This window comes from Palaemon carinicauda, chromosome 2 (genome assembly GCF_036898095.1).
Source record: "Palaemon carinicauda isolate YSFRI2023 chromosome 2, ASM3689809v2, whole genome shotgun sequence".
Classification (NCBI taxonomy): Eukaryota; Metazoa; Arthropoda; class Malacostraca; order Decapoda; family Palaemonidae; genus Palaemon; species Palaemon carinicauda.
In genome coordinates this window covers 166504948-166514652 of record NC_090726.1, presented here as the reverse complement: position 1 = coordinate 166514652, position 9705 = coordinate 166504948, and positions in this window count along the sequence as shown.

The following is a 9705-nucleotide window of genomic DNA, read 5'->3' as shown; positions in this document are numbered from 1 at the left end:
AGAGATAAAATGGCAGAGTTAAATATAAAATATGTGACCTCTTCTCCATATCATCCAGAAAGTCAGGGAGCTCTGGAGAGATTTCATCAAACCCTGAAATCGATGGTAAAGAAATATTGTTTGATTAATGGTTCTGAATAGGATAAGGAATTACCTTATTTGTTGTTCGCTTTTCGTTCTGTCCCAAGTCAGTCTTTAGGTTTTTCGCCTTTCAACCTTGTGTTTGGCCATTGTGTTCGAGGTCCTCTTGATGTGGTTCGTGAGTCTTGGGAGGGAGACGTCCCTGAGGTTAATTTATTGGATTATGTGTCTAATCTAGGCGATAAATTAACCAAGGCTTGGAAATTTGTGGGTGAAAATTTATTATGTAGCCAAAAAAGAATGAAGTTCTTTTTTGATAGAAGGTCCAAGGCACGCGACTTTGCGGTAGGCGATAAAGTATTGGTTTTGTTACCCTTCCCAGGGAATCCATTAAAAGCTTCTTTTTCAGGTCCTTGGAAAATTTTGAAAAAAGTAAGTGAAGTTAACTATTTAGTGGAGACACCTCAAAGAAGGAAACCTTTTCAACTGTGTCATGTAAATATGTTGAAGGCTTATATGGAACGGGAAAAAGTCATTCCTGTGGCAACCATTGGGAATACAGTAGATTCTGAGAACAATAACCATTTTTCTTTTTCAGAGGGGGAGGGTATTGATGATAATTGTTTTAATGGCTATGAATGGCGTTCGGATAACAGAAAGTCTTTGGAAAATTTTTCGGGAGTAATTTCACATTTAGGTAAGGAAGAACAAAGGTCTTTGAAAAATTTAGTATCTAATTATAAAGAATTATTTTCGGATGTACCGGGTAGGACTTCGGTCCTTGAACATGATGTAGAGGTAGGTAGCGCCACTCCTGTGAAACAATCTCCTTACAGGTTGAATCCCTTCAAAAATGAGGTTGTAGCAAAGGAAGTGGATTATATGCTAAAACATGACCTAATTGAACCTAGTCAAAGTCCTTGGTCATCACCTGTTGTATTGGTAAAGAAATCCGACGGTGATTTCAGGTTATGTTTTGATTACCGTAAGTTGAATGAGTTATCTAAATCTGATTGTTATCCATTACCTCGAATTGAGGATTGTATTGATCGAATGGGGAAGGCCAAATACATTAGCAAATTCGATTTGTTGAAAGGTTATTGGCAAGTTCCTCTTTCAAAGCGGGCAAGGGCCCTGTCTGCTTTTGTAACACCACAGGGATTGTTTCAATGTAAGGTTATGCCGTTTGGTATGAAGAATGCGGCTGCCACCTTTCAGAGGTTAATGAATACTTTAGTCCATGGTTTAGAAGGATGTGTTGTGTATATTGATGATATTGTTATTTATAGCGATGATTGGGAAACCCATTTAAAACGTATTAGGGCACTATTTGAGGTGTTGAAAAAGGCAAATTTGGTAATTAATTTAAAGAAAAGCGATTTCGCAAAGGCGAAGGTGGTATATTTGGGTCATGAGGTTGGTAATGGTAAAGTTGCTCCTAAGCAGGCCAATATCGAAAGTATTGAAAACATCGTAGTCCCTAAATGTAGGAGGAATGTCAGAAGATTCCTTGGTTTGAGTGGGTACTACCGAAGGTTTGTTAGGAATTTTTCGGATATTGCCGATCTGTTAACAAATCTCTTGAGAAAGAAGGTAGCATTTGTCTGGACGGATGAAACGCAAAGGGCTTTTGATAATTTAAAAAGAGTTTTAATTAATTTCCCTGTCTTGAGAGCTCCTGATTTTGACCTTCCTTTTTCTCTTGCCACGGATGCAAGTGACGTTGGTGTAGGAGCGGTGTTGTTGCAGAATGACGAGCAGGGAGTTTCTCATCCTGTCGCATTCTTTTCAAAAAAATTGTCCTCCGCCCAACGTAGGTATTCAACTGTGGAGAAAGAGACTCTTGCGTTAATATTCGCTATTAATCATTTTCAGGTTTATCTCTCCTCCTCAGATACACTTATTAAGGTCTTGACAGATCATAATCCCCTGACCTTCATCAGCAGATACAAGAATAAAAATCAACGATTGGTGAGGTGGAGTCTCATGCTGCAAGAATGGAATTTAGAATTTTCCCACATCCCAGGGAAAGATAATATTGTTGCCGATTTTCTCTCTCGCAGCGTTGAATATTAGATTATTGACAAAGGGCTATGCAGTTATTAAAGGTAGTATCTGTATCGTTCTAATTATGGTGTGTGTGCTGTTGAAGTGGGCACGTAGTGAGTAGAAGTAAATGTATATTCAAGATTTATTAATCATGGTTTGTTTACAGAAGACTATAATGTTTTGGGTATATTATATGGGATCTTTAAGGATAAAAGGTGAGGGTGATCACTGGTACTTTCTAATGATTGACGAATTAGATGGGTCATGGGCTCACGGGTCTGTAGCACAACACAGCCGTTTTTTAGGCGCTATAGGCTGGTGTATGAGTGGTACCCTAGACTGAGTTAAGGTTAATCTACTAAGGTTTAGAGGTGTCAGGTACGATAAGGTTTATAATAAGCTAAGAAAAGAGATAGGCACTAATCTGGTATTCTGTATTTTCAGGCTAATAATTACGCTTCATCGAGTTTGTTTGTTTGTTTGCGCAGGGGAGTCTTGTGGTGGTCTTCTCTGTGTCGTTCGGTGTGTGTGTATGTATTGGACACTATGGTGATAAGTGTGATATATAACACTGAAATAGACAGTGGTTTTTGTGATCAACATTTATTGCTAGTGAGTGATGTGTATCCCTGAAAATGAACAGTGTATTGAGTGTGGAAAAGGTTATAGCTTTTGGACTATATATACAGAATCCGGTTGTTAGTGCAATGACTCATAATTAAGTTTATTAACGATATGAGTGATGTGAAATTTTTAGGTTGGGTACCTATTTATCTAATGGTGATGTTTTGGTTTTCTGGTTTTGGAAAGTTTACTTGTGATTAATTTAGGTTTAAGATTTTTTTAGTATTGGTTATATATTGCTAACCTTGTGAGCTGCAAACCTTGGTACTTGCCCCCCTCTTTCCTTTTGTTTGTCATGATTTTGCAGTTTGTTTAATAATTAATTTTGAGTGTTGGTTTAATATTTAAAATTTTTGAGTGTTGGTTTAATATTTCATAATGTGATAACCTGTATGTTGTAATTCAAATCACTTTAGGAAAAAAAAAATTTGGGAATTTTTTTTTTTTGGTTGGGTGAGGTGTAACATTATTGCTATATATTTCGAAATTATTTAAGTTTTATAGATGTATAAGGTTAAATATACTGTAGACTTATTGTTTACTTTCTTTAATAGGTTGTCTTTTCACTGGTGGTTATGTTAGTGTTTATAATGGACTAACGGCTGTTTTATATTTTCAAGTGGTGTGGATTACGTGGCTGCGCTCCTGCGTGAACGGAGTTTTGGAGGGGCTTTTTTTGAGGATGGTTCCTCAGTGTGTTTCTGAGTCTCCAACCTTGTAGGGCACGACATTTTGCGATTGGATCCATATTATTCCTCGCCTTTGCAGAGTTACGTTGTGAAGCTGTTTAGCTTTTCTTGGATATCCTCGCTCTGCAACAAGGACTTTTATTCCACATATTGTGTACTGCCCTTGGTTCAGTAAAAGCCAAGGGGACCTCTCTGCCCCAAGGTAAAAATTTTATCTTTATATTTGTGTGCCGGGCCCACGACCTGTAATCCTGGGCGGTCTTCATTATTGGAGCATTAAGAAAAAAAAAGACTTTTAACACCATTGTCTTGGATCCTTGTTTCCTGCCACCCGGAATAAGCCTCCAGCCGGGGAGTTTATTTTCCTCTTGGAGGACACCCCTAGAAGTGTTTGAGGGATTTGTTAGGGATATTTAGTTTGTATTTGTTAGGATGTTCTTACTTTTCGTTGGCCTTCTCCTTTCTGGACCCTCTCTCCTTTTAGTATGTTTGTGTTGATGACCTTTCTTTAATTGTGTAATTGTTTTCTTTTGCAGGAAGTTTATGAGTGAGTGTGTATCATTTATGATTGTATTATTGTGGTTCAGGTGTTATTTCTGTCTAAATATTATGTATTAAAGTTAAGGAGATTTTTGTGGTATTTTCTTTATCCCCTTGAGTTGACTTTGCACTCGTATTGATGTTTGGATACTATTCCACCTTTAGTGGACTTAGTACGTTATGATGGTGAATACTATTTGATAAGTGTAGTGTTTTGTGCGGAGGTCAAAGCCAGCCATCACAAGTGGCGACCGTGACAGGATATTTCGTTCCTGAGTATTCACCAGTGTTTGTGCAAAGTTAATTCTTGGGGTAATTTTTCAGGCAGTGTATTTTCACCTCCTCGGTGTTGTTTTGTGTAAATTTAGTATTTTGTTTGAATAAGTAATCATGGTTGTTAGCGTACTAGAACTCCTTAGAGGAGAGGGATGGCAAGAGAGGTTGGCAGAGTTAAATAGGGAAGACTTGGAAATTGTAGCAGAACATTTTGAATTGGAATATGATGTGTCCATAAGAAAGGGTGTATTGCTATTGCACATTTATGATTATGTTAAAACTGTAAAGACAGGTGGGGAACAAGAGGTGAAATTGGATGAAGTAGTGTCTATAGAAATTTTGGATAAGCAGATTGTCCTGAGACAAATGGAATTTGAAATGGAAAAGTTTAAGGCAGGGGAAAGAGAAAAAGAGAGGCAGCATGAGATTGCCATGAGAAACCCAGGTTCTTTTTCCCCTGCCCATTCCCCAAATAGGTTAGTAACTCCTGCTATTAATTTATCGCAGGCTCTCAAATTTGTACCTAGATTTGAAGAAAATAATGTAGCAGAGTTTTTTGTGTCATTTGAGAGGATTGCAGCAAGGTTGGAGTGGCCCCAAGAGTATTGGACCACTCTTATACAAAGTAAATTGGTTGGAAGAGCTCAGAGGGTATATGTAACGCTTGAGGAGGATCTATCAGCAGATTATGAGAGTGTGAAGGCTATTGTCTTGAAGGCCTATGAGTTAGTCCCTGAAGCTTATAGGCAACGCTTCCGGAACTTAGAAAAATGTAGGGAACAAACTTTTGTTGAATTTGCCAGGGCGAAGGAACAGTATGCTAGCGATTGGTTCAAATCCAAGGAGGTGGGAGATTTTGAGAAATTGAAGGAGTTAATGTTGGTGGAGGAGTTTAAGAGGTGTGTCCCGGATAAGCTGAAGGTCCACCTCGAAGAGTTAAAACTCGAGACTGTTCAGCAGGTAGCCATCGCTTGTGACGAATATTGCTTGTCTCATAAGAGTGAGTTAGGGGGAGTAACGACAAAGGTGAATTCTGGTTGGGTTAAGATGGGTAGGAATAATAATGCTAATCCTAATAATAATGCTAAGGTGTTTAGTAGAAATAATCAGGGAAGTAATAATAATCAGGGTAATGCTAATAATAATTTTTCTCCTAACCGAGGCAATAGGCCAAATATATACAATCCAGAGAAATTGAAAACATTGACGTGCTTCTTTTACAATAAGAAGGGGCACGTAAAGAGTATGTGTTATGCGTTTAGAAAATCTCAAAATGCTAATGTTAGGCCAGTGATGGGCGTGGAAGAGAGAGAGAGAACCTACCCCAACAACAACCGCTGATCAATGACTACCTTGTTGTTTTGACAGATATTTGTCCTTCAGTAGTGTCTCCTTCGCCAATTCGTCCGAGAAAAGACGAGTGCGTATTTTGCGTGATACCGGTGCAGCTCAGTCTTTGATTCTAAGGGAGGCATTACCTTGTAATTTTGTACCCAAAAGTGGGGAATTTGTGTTATTGGCTGGTTTTCCTGATTCCGTAAAGTCGTATGCTATTGAAAATTTTAATTTAATCTGCCCTTCCTTTGCAGGGAATTTGAAATTGGCCATAGATGATAAATTCCCGGTTAAGGAGGTTGATGTTGTGTTAGGGAATGATGTGGCTATGAAGAATAATAATTGTCCGATATTGATAAACCCTGATAGTGAAGTAGCAGCAGTTACTCGTTCTAGTGCTAGAATTGTTGACGCTGCAGAGTCAACAATTGGTGTAGATTTAAGTAGTTTAGATCATAGTGATAGCCTAGCTGTAGATCTTGGAATGTTAACGGACAAGTTAAATTGGACTACTGAAGAGCTAATCAAAGCCCAGAAAAAGGAGTTTCGGGAACTCCCTATCGAGTCAGGGGAGGTGTCTGATATGACTGGTCCCAAATTTAAGATAATTAATAATATTTTATATAGGTTGAGTAGGCCTATGGGGGTGGATAATGTTGATTATGAAATTGTGAAACAGATAATGGTTCCCTTTGGTTACAGGAAGGAGTTAATGTCATTGGCGCACGAAAGTGGTTTGGCCGGCCATTTTGGAATTCATAAAACTTCTTGCAAATTGTTAGGGAATTATTATTGGCCGAAGTTGAAGGCAGATGTAAAGAAGTTTGTCAATAGTTGTGATGTGTGCCAGAGGGTCGGTAAACCCAATCAGCGGATTCCAAAATCGCCTCTATGTCCTATTCCTGTAGTTTCCGAACCTTTTAAGGAAGTAATTATTGATGTGGTTGGACCATTACCGAAGACGCGTAGTGGTAATGAGTATATTTTGACAATCATGGATAGGATGTCTCGATATCCTGAGGCAATACCACTACGTACAATAAAAAATGTTAAAATTGTAGATGTACTAATTGACTTTTTTACCAGGTTTGGGATGCCTAAGATTATTCAATCGGATTGTGGTTCTAATTTTGTTAGCAGGTATTTCAGAGATAAAATGGCAGAGTTAAATATAAAACATGTGACCTCTTCTCCATATCATCCAGAAAGTCAGGGAGCTCTGGAGAGATTTCATCAAACCCTGAAATCGATGGTAAAGAAATATTGTTTGATTAATGGTTCTGAATAGGATAAGGAATTACCTTATTTGTTGTTCGCTTTTCGTTCTGTCCCAAGTCAGTCTTTAGGTTTTTCGCCTTTCAACCTTGTGTTTGGCCATTGTGTTCGAGGTCCTCTTGATGTGGTTCGTGAGTCTTGGGAGGGAGACGTCCCTGAGGTTAATTTATTGGATTATGTGTCTAATCTAGGCGATAAATTAACCAAGGCTTGGAAATTTGCGGGTGAAAATTTATTATGTAGCCAAAAAAGAATGAAGTTCTTTTTTGATAGAAGGTCCAAGGCACGCGACTTTGCGGTAGGCGATAAAGTATTGGTTTTGTTACCCTTCCCAGGGAATCCATTGAAAGTTTCTTTATCAGGTCCTTGGAAAATTTTGAAAAAAGTAAGTGAAGTTAACTATTTAGTGGAGACACCTCAAAGAAGGAAACCTTTTCAACTGTGTCATGTAAATATGTTGAAGGCTTATATGGAACGGGAAAAAGTCATTCCTGTGGCAACCATTGGGAATACGGTAGATTCTGAGAACAATAACCATTTTTCTTTTTCAGAGGGGGAGGGTATTGATGATAATTGTTTTAATGGATGTGAATGGCGGTCGGATAACAGAAAGTCTTTGGAAAATTTTTCGGGAGTAATTTCACATTTAGGTAAGGAAGAACAAAGGTCTTTGAAAAATCTAGTATCTAATTATAAAGAATTATTTTCGGATGTACCGGGTAGGACTTCGGTCCTTGAACATGATGTAGAGGTAGGTAGCGCCACTCCTGTGAAACAATCTCCTTACAGGTTGAATCCCTTCAAAAATGAGGTTGTAGCAAAGGAAGTGGATTATATGCTAAAACATGACCTAATTGAACCTAGTCAAAGTCCTTGGTCATCACCTGTTGTATTGGTAAAGAAATCCGACGGTGATTTCAGGTTATGTTTTGATTACCGTAAGTTGAATGAGTTATCTAAATCTGATTGTTATCCATTACCTCGAATTGAGGATTGTATTGATCGAATGGGGAAGGCCAAATACATTAGCAAATTCGATTTGTTGAAAGGTTATTGGCAAGTTCCTCTTTCAAAGCGGGCAAGGGCCCTGTCTGCTTTTGTAACACCACAGGGATTGTTTCAATGTAAGGTTATGCCGTTTGGTATGAAGAATGCGGCTGCCACCTTTCAGAGGTTAATGAATACTTTAGTCCATGGTTTAGAAGGATGTGTTGTGTATATTGATGATATTGTTATTTATAGCGATGATTGGGAAACCCATTTAAAACGTATTAGGGCACTATTTGAGGTGTTGAAAAAGGCAAATTTGGTAATTAATTTAAAGAAAAGCGATTTCGCAAAGGCGAAGGTGGTATATTTGGGTCATGAGGTTGGTAATGGTAAAGTTGCTCCTAAGCAGGCCAATATCGAAAGTATTGAAAACATCGTAGTCCCTAAATGTAGGAGGGATGTCAGAAGATTCCTTGGTTTGAGTGGATACTACCGAAGGTTTGTTAGGAATTTTTCGGATATAGCCGATCCGTTAACAAATCTCTTGAGAAAGAAGGTAGCATTTGTCTGGACGGATGAAACGCAAAGGGCTTTTGATAATTTAAAAAGAGTTTTAATTAATTTCCCTGTCTTGAGAGCTCCTGATTTTGACCTTCCTTTTTCTCTTGCCACGGATGCAAGTGACGTTGGTGTAGGAGCGGTGTTGTTGCAGAATGACGAGCAGGGAGTTTCTCATCCTGTCGCATTCTTTTCAAAAAAATTGTCCTCCGCCCAACGTAGGTATTCAACTGTGGAGAAAGAGACTCTTGCGTTAATATTCGCTATTAATCATTTTCAGGTTTATCTCTCCTCCTCAGATACACTTATTAAGGTCTTGACAGATCATAATCCCCTGACCTTCATCAGCAGATACAAGAATAAAAATCAACGATTGATGAGGTGGAGTCTCATGCTGCAAGAATGGAATTTAGAATTTTCCCACATCCCAGGGAAAGATAATATTGTTGCCGATTTTCTCTCTCGCAGCGTTGAATATTAGATTATTGACAGAGGGCTATGCAGTTATTAAAGGTAGTATCTGTATCGTTCTAATTATGGTGTGTGTGCTGTTGAAGTGGGCACGTAGTGAGTAGAAATAAATGTATATTCAAGATTTATTAATCATGGTTTGTTTACAGAAGACTATAATGTTTTGGGTATATTATATGGGATCTTTAAGGATAAAAGGTGAGGGTGATCACTGGTACTTTCTAATGATTGACAAATTAGATGGGTCATGGGCTCACGGGTCTGTAGCACAACACAGCCGTTTTTTAGGCGCTACAGGCTGGTGTATGAGTGGTACCCTAGACTGAGTTAAGGTTAATCTACTAAGGTTTAGAGGTGTCAGGTACGATAAGGTTTATAATAAGCTAAGAAAAGAGATAGGCACTAATCTGGTATTCTGTATTTTCAGGCTAATAATTACGCTTCATCGAGTTTGTTTGTTTGTTTGCACAGGGGAGTCTTGTGGTGGTCTTCTCTGTGTCGTTCGGTGTGTGTGTATGTATTGGACACTATGGTGATAAGTGTGATATATAACACTGAAATAGACAGTGGTTTTTGTGATCAACATTTATTGCTAGTGAGTGATGTGTATCCCTGAAAATGAACAGTGTATTGAGTGTGGAAAAGGTTATAGCTTTTGGACTATATATACAGAATCCGGTTGTTAGTGCAATGACTCTTAATTAAGTTTATTAACGATATGAGTGATGTGAAATTTTTAGGTTGGGTACCTATTTATCTAATGGTGATGTTTTGGTTTTCTGGTTTTGGAAAGTTTACTTGTGATTAATTTAGGTTT